This window comes from Piliocolobus tephrosceles, chromosome 1 (genome assembly GCF_002776525.5).
Source record: "Piliocolobus tephrosceles isolate RC106 chromosome 1, ASM277652v3, whole genome shotgun sequence".
Classification (NCBI taxonomy): Eukaryota; Metazoa; Chordata; class Mammalia; order Primates; family Cercopithecidae; genus Piliocolobus; species Piliocolobus tephrosceles.
Genome location: NC_045434.1, coordinates 136,645,347 through 136,659,770, shown reverse-complemented (window position 1 = coordinate 136,659,770; position 14,424 = coordinate 136,645,347). Strand labels below are relative to the sequence as shown.

Sequence of the window (14,424 nt, the reverse complement as noted above, 5' to 3'; positions counted from 1 at the left end):
AATAATAATAATAATAATAATAATAATAATAATAATAATAATAATAATCTTGGAGATTATATTAGTCAGCTCAGACTGCCATAACAAAAGACTATAGATTGGGTGGTTTAAGCAATGGAAATTAATTTTCTTACAATGTGGAGGCTGAAAGTCCAAGATCAGGGCGCCAGCATGGTCAGATTCTGGTGAGGGCTCTCTTCCCGGTTTTCAGATGGCTGCCTTCTCGCCATGTCCTCACATGGCAGAGAGAGAACCAGCAAGCTCTCTGGCATCTATTATAAAGGCACTAATCACATCATGAGAGTCCCACCCTCATAACCTCATCTAACCCCAATTACATCCCAAAGGCCTCATCTCCAAATATCATCATCAAATTGAGAGTTAGGACTTAAACACATGAATTCTGAGGGAGACATGAACATTCATTTCCTAATAGAGATCTTTCCATATAGACACATAAAGAGCTTCTCTATTCTTTTTACAGTTGCACAGTATGCTACTGTGGCATCAAATACCCTTAATGTCAAAACTGGGAAAACTGAAGCTTTCCTTAATCATTTTTTTGCTAATGGGATCTGCAGAAACAAGGTTAGAGAGCTAGAATCCTAGAGCCTGAAAGGTGATGTTTCTGATGAGTTTAGACATAAACTAGAATTATATTCTGATGATTGGTGAAAAAGTATTAAAACTCAGGCAACATGTTCAGTGTATATTCATTAGCATGTCTTTAGATCCTCAAAATTTCAGCATTCTGAATCAAGCACAATTGAATCTGCTAATATGAAGATGCTGACTGTATTTGAAAATGCAAATTAATAAAGACATATAGCTATGAAATGTATATTTGTCATGTCACTACTTATAAACAATAGTCAACTTGCGCCCAGCTGTTACTTACCAAGCATGTTATAGAGGCCATTCTAGTCATTCTAAACATGTTTAGTGGAAGTTTTGAGAAAATATTAGCATAGAAGATTTAGTGGTCTTTATGAATAAAGTTAAAATGGTTATTCAGCCCAGAGAAGGGCTAAGGAACAAAGAAGGGAAAAAGAGTATGACCACGAAATACATTTGGACAACCCCACTGAAAGCAAAAATAATAGGCTATGTGCTATCCCAGCAGCCTGAACTATCACTACCTGAAGGAAGAGAAGGCAGAGACAGAGTAAATATCTGTAAAATATGGCTGAAATTAGATTCAGGGATAAGGAGGAGGAAAAAATCAATCACGGAACTAGGGTTTCAAGCCTAGGTGACTCAGTAAAAGAGTAACACTGTTGGCTGAGATAAGGTGGAAGATATTTGGAGTGGGGTAAGAGTTTACTTTAAAATACATTTTCTTTGGGGGCTTGTGGGACATCTAAGTTAAAATTCTCAGCAGGCAATTAACAGAGGTTGAAGAAAAGAATTTGTTGGTGGTTTCAAGGAGTATTTATGAAAATCAGAGAGAGAGGGAGAGAAGCAAGGACAGAATGATAGATACCACTCACATTTAGAGGTAGAAGGGAAAAGATGGACATTGAAGGAAAGAGGAATGGTTAAAGGGAGAGGAGGCAAACCAAGGTTATGAGGTTACAGAAACCAAGGAAGGAGGATGTAGTTAACTGTGTCAAATACTGGAAGATAAAGTTATGAACCCCCAACATAGTATTTTAGGAGACAGAGTCAGATTTTAAGACATTAGGTAATGAGTTGAACAGTGATATAGTAAAATTAAAAAATACTTTATAGTGATGGTTTTTTAAAATGATCATGCAGGGAAGAAGAAAGACAGGATTATGATATTATTCCATATTTATATTCCACTTCAGAGTAACAGAGCACTTTCCCATACATGATCTCATTTGATACTGTTTCAAGAGGTAGGCTTGTGGTGCATAAGTGGAGAAAGATACAATGAAGAGGGATAGTTGAAAATGCAAATAGAAGATGAAGTAATGAATGAAGTTAGTTTTCTAAGGAGGTGGAAGAGGGAAGAATTTAGTGCTGGAAAAGACTAGGAAAACCTCTAATTTTGAGACAGAAAAGAAGACAAAGTGAGTACATGAAAAGATAGGAACATTTTGAGGTAAAAATAGTTTAGAAAGATTCATGACTAAAAGACCTGAAAGTAATCAAGGTAACCTTGAATTGAGGGCTAAACTGACAGGAGAAATGTGAAATGAGTGGGAAAATAATGATGTTGGCATAAAAAGTCAAAACACTGACTCCTCACCCAGTCACAAGATCTCCGTATCTCTAATACAGTATAATAGTTCTCCCACTAATGTAATGATGAGTAGTCATTGAATTACTGGAGACAAGGGCAAACAGTTCAATGTCTTAAATAAACCCAGCAAAGCCCTTAAGAAAAGTTCATTCACTATACAATCCAATGTGTAAGTCTGCTTTGAGTACCACTCCCCCAAGCCCATGCTACAAGAAGGAAAAGCATTAAGCAATCTGTCAGAATATGCTTTCAAACAGGACAAGACAGCCTGCAATTTTTCAGCCAACAGGGATGTTAGTCTGTGGTCCAGCCTCCAGTCACTCTCTTTAGAAAGTTCTGCTTTCTCTAAGATAATGCCCAAATGTTTATAACTTCCTTCTTTAAATAGTATGCATATTAAGAAATAAATTTAAGTCTGTAATCTATGAGATAACACAAGTGGGGGACAAAAGTATGACAGGCCTCCCTTCCTGGCTGAGCAGTCCATGTGACATGTCTGCTCAGGGCTCATGGCATCTCAGCCAGACATTCTGAGATTCTGGCCTCTTGGCTCTTTGAGCCAACTCTACCATTAAAATATTAATTTTTCTATTATAACTCATTGAAGGTAAAGGTTATGATTTTTGCTCACTCAATACACTTCCCTCTATTCTAATGACAACAGTAACATGTACTCCCTTTTTTTTTTTTTTTTTTTTTTTTTTGAGACGGTCTTGGTCTTTACCCAGGCTGGAGTACAGTGGTGCGATCTTCACTCACTGCAACTTCTGCCTCCCAGGCACAAGTGATCCTCCTACCTCAGCCGCCCAAGTAGCTGGGACTACAGGTGTGTGCATCACACCTAGCTAGTTTTTTTGTATTTCTGTAGAGATGAGGTTTCACTATGTTGGCCACGCTGGTCTCAAGTTCCTAACATGTCATGTACTCTTAATTGGACCAATTATATTACCCCATCTTCCTGGCTTGGTGATTGGCTTAGGGAAGAGTATGTGACCTAAATTGGTTCAATGCAAGTGATTTTTAGGATTGTTTTCAAACTGCAGACAAAGACAAAGAAATCTTCTTTCTTTGCTGGTAGAACTGCTTAGTTAGGATGAGATGACAGATCATAGTTGCTAGGATTCATGTTCCCCATGACATGGAGAAAGCTCATCTGCAAAGAGAACTGGAAACATACATCAGAAATAGAGAGTATAAGCCCTAAAAGTGTACTTGCCACTGAGTCCAGACATCCATAGGACCAGCTGTCCACATTCTGTGTTTGGGTGACATCAGTCAGCAAATTCTCTTTTTTGCATGATCAAGTTGGAATTCTGTCATTTGCAAAGTAGCCCAACTTGTACACAGAATGTCTTATACTTACAAGGTGCCCAATAAACATATATTGGTTATCTGGTTGGTTTGATGTCAGTGTTTTTTCTGCATCTTTTTCTTCTGTACTTTGTAGTGTATACCCTCATTTTCAATAAGCCTTGTTCAAAACAAAGTGTGCAGTTTGCCTGTAATAACTAGGTGCCCTAACCCCCTATACTGGCATGAGGAATATGTCTATGCTTCAGTTTCCTAATTTATAAAATATGGCAAATAATAATAGCAGCTACTTATTTAGCTTCTACTAAATTTCAGGTGCTGGTCTAACACTTAACATACATTATCCTAATTCTTATGGCAACTTTATGAGACATGCATAATGATCCTTATTTTATGGATGAGGAAGCTGAGATGCAAATGAGGTTAAATGAAGTGACCAAAGTAATACAGCTTTATTGGCAGAATTGAGATTTATACCCAGGCTTGTCTGAGTCTGTGTTCTTTTGAATGTCCTATGATGTCCTACTTATTCAAAAAGCTTTTGTGTGTGGAATAAGATAATGAAGGTAAAATTGCTCTAAAAATAGAAAATGTTCAGAAATCATTCTCTAATTGACAATCAAAAAATGCAAAAATGGACTCAAATATTAACAAGGAAGACTTAGGTTTAGGGGGAACATTGTGACTACCCAAATTATTGGAATTAGAAACAGTAACAGAAAAAAAATAAATGCTGCATCTCACATATATGTGAAATTTTATGAAGAGGGAAAGTGCAGCCAGGACTCTGTTCCATTTCTGAAATCTTGGTAAAACTTGAAAGGACATAGGTAAGCATTGCTAAGCTAGGGAGAACTAGATTTCACTTCTCATTTTCCTCATTGGACCATTGATACCAGCACGTGGAATTTCCTTTGTGGTCCTTTTGATGGACAGTACTTATAAAATAATGAACATTCTGACTTACAGATCTGAATGGCAATATCAGTAATGTTTAAAATGAACACACATATATACTTACACTGTCTATGTAGCATTAAGATATATATATAAACCTAATTTTTGTATAAGTTTAACTGAAAGAAACATAAGGCCAAGTCTATGTGTTAAATGACATTTTGTAGTAAAACCCTTGTGTTTTTCAGCTTGTAAGTACTCTTTCAAACAATTTCAAGGGAACCAACCACATTATAAACTGCCTGTTTTATGTCCACTTTCTTCATTAGACTATGAGTGCTTTGGGTACAGAAACTGTGCCCTACATATCTTCTAACACCTAGAATCTAGCATAGATAAAACTTGGCATATGTCATGAAGGGTTGCATTATCATTTTATGGGTCCTGGAAACTTTTGCCATCATGGGCCCCTTCCTTCATTAAAAAACTATTTAAAAGTATATTTTATGATCATGCTGGTATGAAAATGAATATATTAATATTATATATACTTTCTTTGACCTAAAATTTTATCTTTTTCTTCTGATTTTAAAGGAAAAAAAATTTTTTTTCTTCTGATTTAAAAGACTGTTTTTATAGGCCTCTAAAAGTATTGTGGGCCCCAGGTGCTATGCCTACCTTGCTTAGGGATAAGTTAGTCAAGTCCTGTGTGTTAAATATATTTTTGATGACTGAATGAAATGAGTACATGACTTAAATTTAACTTGGTGGTAGTGATTCTTAGAGTTTCTATTTTGGAGTGACTTTCGGCTTAAAAGATTTTTCAAAAGCAACTAATTAATAAAATCACCACAACATACGAATATGCATTTAATCTGAAGCCAACTATTGAAATTTAGTACTGTAAACAAAAACAAAACCCAATGGCAGTGTAGAAGGCTGTCAAAGTGGCAAAATAAATATTTTAGAATAATATCAGAGGTTGCTCCAATATTGAACAAACATAGCACACCTCTTAAATAGAGAAATTTAAATATTTTCTTTTAAAAATTTTGACATTCCAAAAGAGTCAGTTCAGAAGGCAGATACTTTAAAAAATGTGGGTTTACACTTGGAGCCACATGGTTATTGACTAGAATTTAGTTAAGCATGTGCCTGGAACGCTAGACCTGCTGCCTTTCACAACATTGCTTTTGGAACTCAGCATCTCTCCACTGTTGCTTCCAGAGACTGCTTTTTAAAATGGAAAATTGATTGATGAAATCTTAGGCATGAATACATGCTAACGCATCTAATAAATTAAAATACTGTCATTTTATAAGAAAGGTTTATTGGCTGTGTATTTCTTCTAGTAATTCAAAGTCTAGCGTTTAATTTACAGAATGAAATGTAGAAATCAATTACTTCGTCAGGAGTAAGGTGAAATTGATGTTCAAAGTATGTTTTGGGATGCAACCAGGCTGACTTATCCACTGACTTAAAATTGTAGAAAGTCACATCTGAGCGGTTTTTCCCCCTTCTGAATGTATTGAACAATGTTCAAAATATGAGGAAGCATCTTTGCATTGTCTGGATGGGGTTGTGTGCAGATTAATATCTGGATAATAATTCAGATTTACCCTTCCAAAAAGGATATCACACATATAAAGTAGTGCTAGTATTTATAGGATGGGCATTTACCAGAACAGCTCTTAAAGGCTACATAATAAAATTGCGTTAAGGCTGCCTAACTTAATTAACCATAGATACTGAAATGAATTCAGCTAATGGATTCTGCTTCCCCAAAGAGTACTCTCTCTTAATAATAATTTTAAAAGCAAAAACATGTTTTTCCTTGTCTTTTTCATAATATGTAGCCACCTGACCAAGAGTGGGGTTGGGAGAGAGACTGTCCCTACCACCCAGGAGACAGCAGGAGGGAGAGGTCATCTAGTGATTACACTCGTGCTTCTCCTCTCCAAGGGCAAAGGGCTGCGTCAGCAGCTGTCACATCCTGCTGCCCTTTGAAACAGTAAACCAGTCTAGAGTTTCACACTTATCTCCTGCTTTGCATTACCAAATTGGCAGTGTTGCTAGACCCTAGTAAATGCCTTTCATAGATGAAGGTGGTGAAGGCTCTGGGGAATGGTGAGTGGGGAGGGCATTTGTGTTTGGGAAGGGGCTGTACCTGGTTCAGCTGTCTGCCATCCATCAGATGGTTCTGCAGATGAAACAAGCACAGAGGAGGAAAAGCACACACAAGGCCACTTGGTCTATCTCAGGCAGGCAGGCCGAATCATATCTCTGTGCACAGTGAACCACAGAGTCTTGTGAGGAGGTTGCTAGTCATACAGAGGCACATCATGAAGGACTTCAAAGATCCCCATTGTGGACTTACAAATCACAGTTACTCAACTCGCCTTCTAGTCAGACTAGCCCCTGTTTTCCCACATTTCCCATACAATGTCCTGCTTTTGCCATCTTACTGCTCATTAGCAGTTCCAGCAGAGGGCAGGCGGGGGAAAGGAGAGGAGTTGTATATTGTAGCCAAAGATCTCTTCTGAACGTGTTAAGGCAAATTTTCTGGATTCTTAGAGCAACAAATGTCTTTCTGTCCAATTTTTTTTTTTTTTTAACTATCTGTCTGTATAGGTATTTCTAGTTTTCAGGGCTCCTTTCTCAAGGAATTTACAATCTGACTTGGGAACGCAAAATGAAGACACATGAAATAATGAGAAAGACATGCTATAAAGCCATCCCTGTTACCCCAAGCAAAGTCATGGGTTTGAAGAGAAGAAAGAGAGGTCTTCATGCACTGAAGTTGGTGATAGCAATTGTACATTAAAAATATAAATTGAAGTCAATAATTAGTGTAGAGTAGTGAAACTCAGCAAATGGGCAGATGTAATTGTTAAAATTCTCTAAACAGGCTTAGGTAACAGTCCCATAGAGAGGACTTGTAGGCATCCAGTGAGAATGTGGTTTTTGCAGGACAAACGTCTCACTGGATCTCAGTACCAAACCTTTGCGGTGATCAGCTGGAGTGAAGGGGCTGGGACACTGAGGATTGGTAGGCATTCCGGGAGGAAAAATATTGAGTATCTTTCCATATCATTCATTAAGGTTTGTGTGACAATGTCATGAGCAATTCACTACTGGGAGGTCTTCATCAGATAAACAGGGCTGCAAAATTCATGGCCAAGGAATGTGGGCTGGAGAGACACTCCCAGTCACAGCTGCTACCTGAACACCCAGAGCTGGCTGGGAACCAAGGAGACATGCTGAAACCAGGAGCCTCAGCGACGAGTGGCAACGTTACAGACGCTTAATCTTGAAATGAAAAATAATTGCTTCTGGCTTAAAGCATAAAGGAAAAACAAGATCAGCCTTGGCTGGATTACATTTTTTTCAAATACAACCATGCTAAAGACCAGGTTCTGCTGCTTGCTTGGTATTTGAAAATGTGAGGAAATGGATGTTTTCTGTCAATGTAATTTAAATCTATCCAGGAGTATTGACATGTAAGAACACTTGAACGCAAGTACATTTTGATTAATATAATTAAATCAAATGTATTTACTTCGAGTTGTAAAGGAGGACATCTACAATTTAACTTACCTAATACAAATTTAGAAGGTCTTTCTTGAAAATAGCTCTTGCTTTGTATTTTGAAGCATTTCCTACTGAAAAGTCTTGGCCAAAGCAACCAGAGCTCCTTTTCCGTACAGATGAAACTGCAAATGGAGAAATATGGAAGAAGAGAGAGGGGAAAGGCATTTTAATACCTCTAATATATTTCTGTGATGAAATAGTCTTCTTTAGAGAGAAGAGAATTCCAGAAAATTCACTAAGGAAGGGCTGCAAGTTTAAGTTATTGTTAGAATAATAGAAGGATGAATTTAACCCACAACTAAGTAATATTTGTGTTCTGACTTGTTTACCCCTCAAGACCTACAGAATGGCAAATGTCGGGAGATGTTCTATATATAGAGTCTGTATTTTCCTTGAAAGCAAGAGAGCAATGACACAGAGTAAAAGCAAAGTAAGAATAAAAGGAAAACAAATCTTGCCTTTCCAGTTCCAATTTTTAAGTTATATGTATTAATTTAAGATATTTGCAGCAGAGTCACAATGATGTAGAGCGAATTAATTGAATTATATCTTGTATCCTAGAACTGAAGCTGCTTTGTTTCCCGTTAGGTTGAGTCATATGAAATTGTCTACACAAACAGCAATTTCATATGATTTAACCAATTCATCAACCAATAATAACCAGTAAGAAATAAAACCTAGCTGGTTTTCCCCCCATCATTCTGCATGAACACTAACATTATAAAACTAATATAACACATACTATTTTCTTGCAGGCCTTACCATTAAGGACCTTTTGCATAAAAGAACAAAGCCTATTTACAGACAATGTTCACAGTTTGTGTTTCTGCTTCATTAATTCAAAACAGAAAAAAATAATTCTTACACCAGAAATTTTTTGGATACCACCAGGATGACTTAATCTAACAGAACAGCACAATGACTCTGCCAATTGTGTCTGCTTTTCGTGAGCTCAGACTGATGAACAACTGGAAGGCCAGCCACAGACCTGATAACCTGATGCACAGTGATCACAAACATGAGGACTTCTTTAAATAAAAGGTGTCATGCAGCTCATGAGGTAAAGAAACAGCCATGAATAGCACTAAGAATGCAAAAAACGGCCATGAGTTGTACTCTCCATTGGTATATAATACACAGCTGGTGACCCAAAAAGCCGTGGTATTTCCAAAGGCGAGGGACTATGGTACTTAGTAACACTTTGCAGATTTAAAAAGAAAAGAAAGCAGTCCTTTTTACAACAGTGCTCTATCATTCTCTGCCAAGAAAGGGTACTAACTGTTAAATTGGCCCCAATTCTCTTTTTCACATTGAACATGATTCAGATGTTAACATGGTTTCCATTATCATTACAGAAAATTTTTAGATAATCTTTCTGTTCTTGCAAAATACAATAATGTCCAAAGGAAATAGAAATTTAAAGTATAATGTAAACATATATTTTAACTGAGATACACAATGATTGCAAACATTTAAATGATTAGGAAGTATATATTTATGGTATGTTGAATGCAATTTTAACTCAAATATGATACTTGCAGATTTAATGCAATCTGTTCTCTACATAAAAAATAAGATGATAAAACGTAACATAATTATACTAATGCAATTTCTCATGTTATATATTATTAAATCATCAATGATACATTTTCTTTGAACACCAGATGACCTTCAGAGAAGCAAAGTTCTTTCTTCCCCCGCAGATTTCAAGTAAAGAGTCATCTTTTACTACTTGCATTTTGCTTTCTGGTGATGGAACTAGAATTACTGACAATTCAAATATAATTACCAGCATCTCTCTGGGTGAACTAACCCCCTAGTGTCTTAAAACTGCCTCCAAAAGAAAATATATCTCTTCAAATAATACTGCATTAAAAGTGAAGCTTAACGAGCCTTTAAAATACAGTCTTAAAGAGGTTTCATTCTCCCCATCCCCTTGCCAGTATTTCCCTTCCTCTCTAAGCATCTTTCTCTTCTGATTCTCCAGGGTGAATTTTGAAGAGATTCTGAGGGATAGCCAACAGGACTATAGCAGTGACTTCCCTCAAGGATTGCTTCATCCAACCCAGCAGGTAAGGCCTGTAAAGGACTTCACATACAACATTTGGAAAATACAGTAATCAGAGTAAACCTAGGAATTTTTCTAGAATTGCTCTAATGTCAACCTTTATTTCATTTCTTTTAAAGACAATTGATTATTTAAAGCAAAAATAATAAAACTTACCATGGAGCTCTTAACTTATGTAGAAGTATGACAACAGTGCAAAGAACATACTGGAAAACAGAAAATTTGCTTTGTAGGTTTTTTATACTACACATGTAGTGATGTGAAATCATAATAGATTCTGCTAAGCTCAGGATGCATATTTCAGTCCCTAGATCACCCAAAATAAAACAACAACATATAGTTTTCAATCCAATAGAGGAAACAAAATATTAAAAAATTCTCGAGTCCGGTGTGGTGGCTTATGCCTATAATTCCAGCACTTTGGGAGGCTGGGTGGGCAGATGACTTGAGGTCAGGAATTCGAAACTAGCCTGGACAACGTGGTAAAACTCTGTCTCTACCAAAAAATGCAAAAATTAGCCAGAGGTAGTGGCGTACAACTGTAGTCCCAGTTACTTGGGAAGCTAAGGTGGGAGAATCGCTTGAACCCAAGAGGTGAAGGTTGCAGTGAGGAGAGGTCGCGCCACTGCCTTCCAGCCTGGGCGACAAAGTGAGACCCTGTCTCAAAATAAGATAAAATAAAATAAAAATAAAAATAATGAAAAAAAATTCTCAACAAATTCAAAAGAAGGAAGAAAAGGAGAAACAAAAGAACAACAAGAAAAAAGAGACAAAACAAAACAAATAGATGGAAGAAAACAAACAGCAAAATAGTAGCTGTAACCTCAACATCAAAAATTTTATTAAGTGTAAAGTGAACAAAACACTCCAATTAACAGGCAGAGATTATCAAACAGAATAAAAAAGCAAGAACTAATGCTATAGAGTTTATAAGAGAGATGCTTTATGTATAAAGCCTAAGTATAAACAATAAGTTAGAAGTAAAAGGGATAAAAAATAATATATATATATTTTTAATTTCATTGATCTATTTGTCTGTCTTTTTAATATACCACAATAACTTTATTAATGTATCTTGAATTTAACAAGATCCCTAGGCAATTCATATATACATTAAATTTAAGAAATAATAAGTAGATAGCCCTTTTGAGGTATTCAGCAATGATAAAAAGAAACTTCTTAAGGCCAGTTGCAGTGGCTCATGTCTATAATCCCAGCACTTTGGGAGGCCAAGGTGGGCGGACCACAAGGTCAGGAGTTCAAGACCAGCCTGGCCAATATGTTGAAACTCCATCTCTACCAAAAATACAAAAAAAAAAAAAAAAAAAAAAAATTAGCTGGGCGTGGCAGTGCAGGCCTGTAATCCCACCTACTTGGGAGGCCGAGGCAGAATTGCTTGAACCCAGGAGGTGGAGGTTGCAGTGAGCCAAGATCACGCCACTGCACTCCAGCCTGGGCAACAGAGTGAGATTCCATCTCAAAAAAAAAAAAAGAAACTTCTTGAATTGTTACCAATTAGAGAGGAATATCAAGTATTGATTAAGCCAGTTACCTAAGGTTACAGAAGTGGACCAGATCCCAGATTTCCTGACTCCCAGACTACTGCAATGTCTACCAAAAACTCAGCTTTATAATTAAGTTTTACTTATTCAATGACAGGTAAGGAAAAAAGTAATTTCTATTTACCCACATATTTAGCACTTCTAGCACTAGATATTTTCTTATGTTGATCTGAGTTTCTATCTGGTATCATTTCCTTTAGCCTGAAGAACTTCCTTTAATATTTCTTATAGTATATGTGTACCATTGATACATTCGGTTTTTGCTTGGCAGTGTTTTTCTTCTTCCCCTTCCCCTTTCTTTCTCTCTCTTTTCTTTTTCTTTCTCTCTCTCTCTTTCTTTCATTCTTTCTTTTTCTTTTCTTTTCTCCTTCCTTCCTTCCTTCCTTCCTTCCTTCCTTCCTTCCTTCCTTCCTTCCTTCCTTCCTTCCTTCCCTCCTCTTTTCCTTTCTCTCTCCCTTCTTCCCTTCCCTTCCCATTTTCTCTTTTTTCCTTTCTTTCATTTTTAAAGGGATCTTTATCTTTCACTACGTTTCTCATCCCAGGTTGACAGGTTTTATTTCTTTTAGCACCTTAAAGGTGTTATTCAATTCTCTTTTGGCCTATTGATAAATCAGCATTGTTGTTCCCCTGGGTCTTGCGCAGAATGGGTTTTTTCCTTGTACTGCTATTAAGACTTTTTTCTTTGATCCTCGGCTTTCATAAACTTGGTTATAATGTACCCAGGATTGGTTTTCTTTGTTTTTTATCCTGCAGGGTGTTTATTCACATTCTTACTTTATGGGTTAATATTTTTCACCAAATTGGGGATTTTTTCAGCTATCACTTCTTAAAATGTATTTTCTTCCCCAATTTCTCTTTCATCTGTTTCTGGAACTCCAGTTTCACAGATGTTAGGCCACCTCATACTATTCCACAAGTCAGCGAGGCTCTGTTCATTTTTTTCAGTGCTTTTATCTCTATGTGCTTCAGCTGATATCGTTTATATTGCCATGTCTTCAATGTCACTATTTTTTTTCTTCTATGGAATCTATTTTGCTGTTAAGCTCATTTAGTGATTTTTTTTTTCATTTTAGGTATTACATGTTTTCAGTTCTAGAATTTCTAGCTGGTTTTCTAATTTCCACTTTTCTAGTGAGAATTTCTATTTATTGGAGTCCATATTTTCTTTAAAATTTTAAACATATTTATGAGAGTTTTTTTTACCTTTGCTTGATAATTTTAACATATCTGCTATCTCTGAGTATGTTTCCATTGACTTAAAAAATCTATTGTGGTCATGCCTCTTCACATATCTAGTAATTTTTGAATTTTATGCTAGACATTAAATACTACATTATCAGGTCTGGATTTAAAGAGCGTTAAGTTTTGTTACGTTAATTTACTAGTGGATAAGCTTAATTTTTACAAAGCTGTTTTTAAACTTTATTTGTATAAAATTAGTATAGCCTTGAGTCCAGGGCTAGGTAGCCCTGCTCCTACTGCCTGGCCTTTCTGGGTTCTTCACTGAAAACCCCAGGGAATCACTGAGAACATCTCCACTTGGAACATCTGCATCTCCAGTTTTGTGCACTTTCTGGAATCTCTATCCAGCTTACAGCTCCCCAGTAGCTATTTGCCACCAGACTTTGTAGACTGTCACCCGGAAAGTGAGAAGTTTGGCATTTGTCCAAAGACTTTACAGTACCCATATGCAGATTTCTGGACCTGTTTCTCTGCACAGCTTTCTCTTCATTACCCTGACCTACAAATTCCAACCACCTCAACAGCCCTGAACTGTGATCTCTGCCTCCTCAGAACAGTAAAGCAACTGTTACCAACTTGGGCTCCACTTTGCTGTGCTTCCAGGAAAAAAGACAAGGTGACCAAGGGGTTCATCTCATGTGTTTCCCTTTCCCCAGGGATCAAAGTTCAATACTGCCTGAATTCCAGTGTCTGAAAACAGTTGCTCCCTATATTTTGTCCAGTTTTACAGCTATTTATGGTAAGAGAACTGGTACTAGTAATTTTATCAAAGCCAGAAGCAGAAGTCCTTCACACTATATACTTTTGCTCATCATCTCCTGTTTGAAATTCTTCCTTATTTTTACTACTCTAATCTTGTTTTTCCTCCAAATTTCTTATTATTCCTTCACTATCTTCTCCTCCTCTTTATCCTTTACCCATGCTTCCCATGCCTAAATTATATCCATTCTTTAAGACCCAAGGTCTCTCCATAAAGCTTATCCAGTCCCCCACACTGGAATTTAAAACAGGTATAAGTATATATGAACATATATGAACATACTTAACACCTTATTGGCACTGCTTCAGACAGCACTTTGCACTTTCTGCTTTTTGAATGATCATGTCACTTCCATATTGTAAACTCTTTGAAGACATGGACAATGTCTAATTCATCATTGTTTCTTCCACAGAGCTTAACACAGTATTCTTCTTCCAGCTTTAATTCTGATATGGTGCTACTAGTGGTTGCCCAACAATGAGAGGAAACAACATTTGCTGACTACACCCCACACACTCTGCTAGATGCTTTGCACATGTTATCTTGCTTAATTCTTGAGAATGATACTGAAAAGTAAACACAACCCAAATGACAACAAAGCCAATGGCTCTGACTGAGATCACACATGCTCAACTGCTGGGATTTCAGTTCTTTGAATCCTTTCCTTTCTTCTGGGAAAATGTGACACTCTTGAGGACCTCCTTGCTGCCCCTTGCTTGTCGCTGCCATCATTGCCCCCTTCTCAGGTCCCTCTGGCTTGAGCCTGGTGAGAGGCTGCTTTCCA

At 36.9% G+C, this 14,424-nt stretch overlaps 1 protein-coding gene across 1 annotated transcript in view; it reads right to left on the bottom strand.

Annotated features, from left to right (window-relative positions):
* The window catches only part of DDAH1 (dimethylarginine dimethylaminohydrolase 1), a 256,618-nt gene that overhangs the window by 166,361 nt on the left and 75,833 nt on the right, over window positions 1-14,424 (bottom strand). Inside the window, exon 2 of the mRNA XM_023208428.2 lies at window positions 8,015-8,130. The gene's annotated coding sequence lies outside the window, so the exon portion shown is untranslated. The remainder of the gene's footprint in view (window positions 1-8,014; window positions 8,131-14,424) is intronic.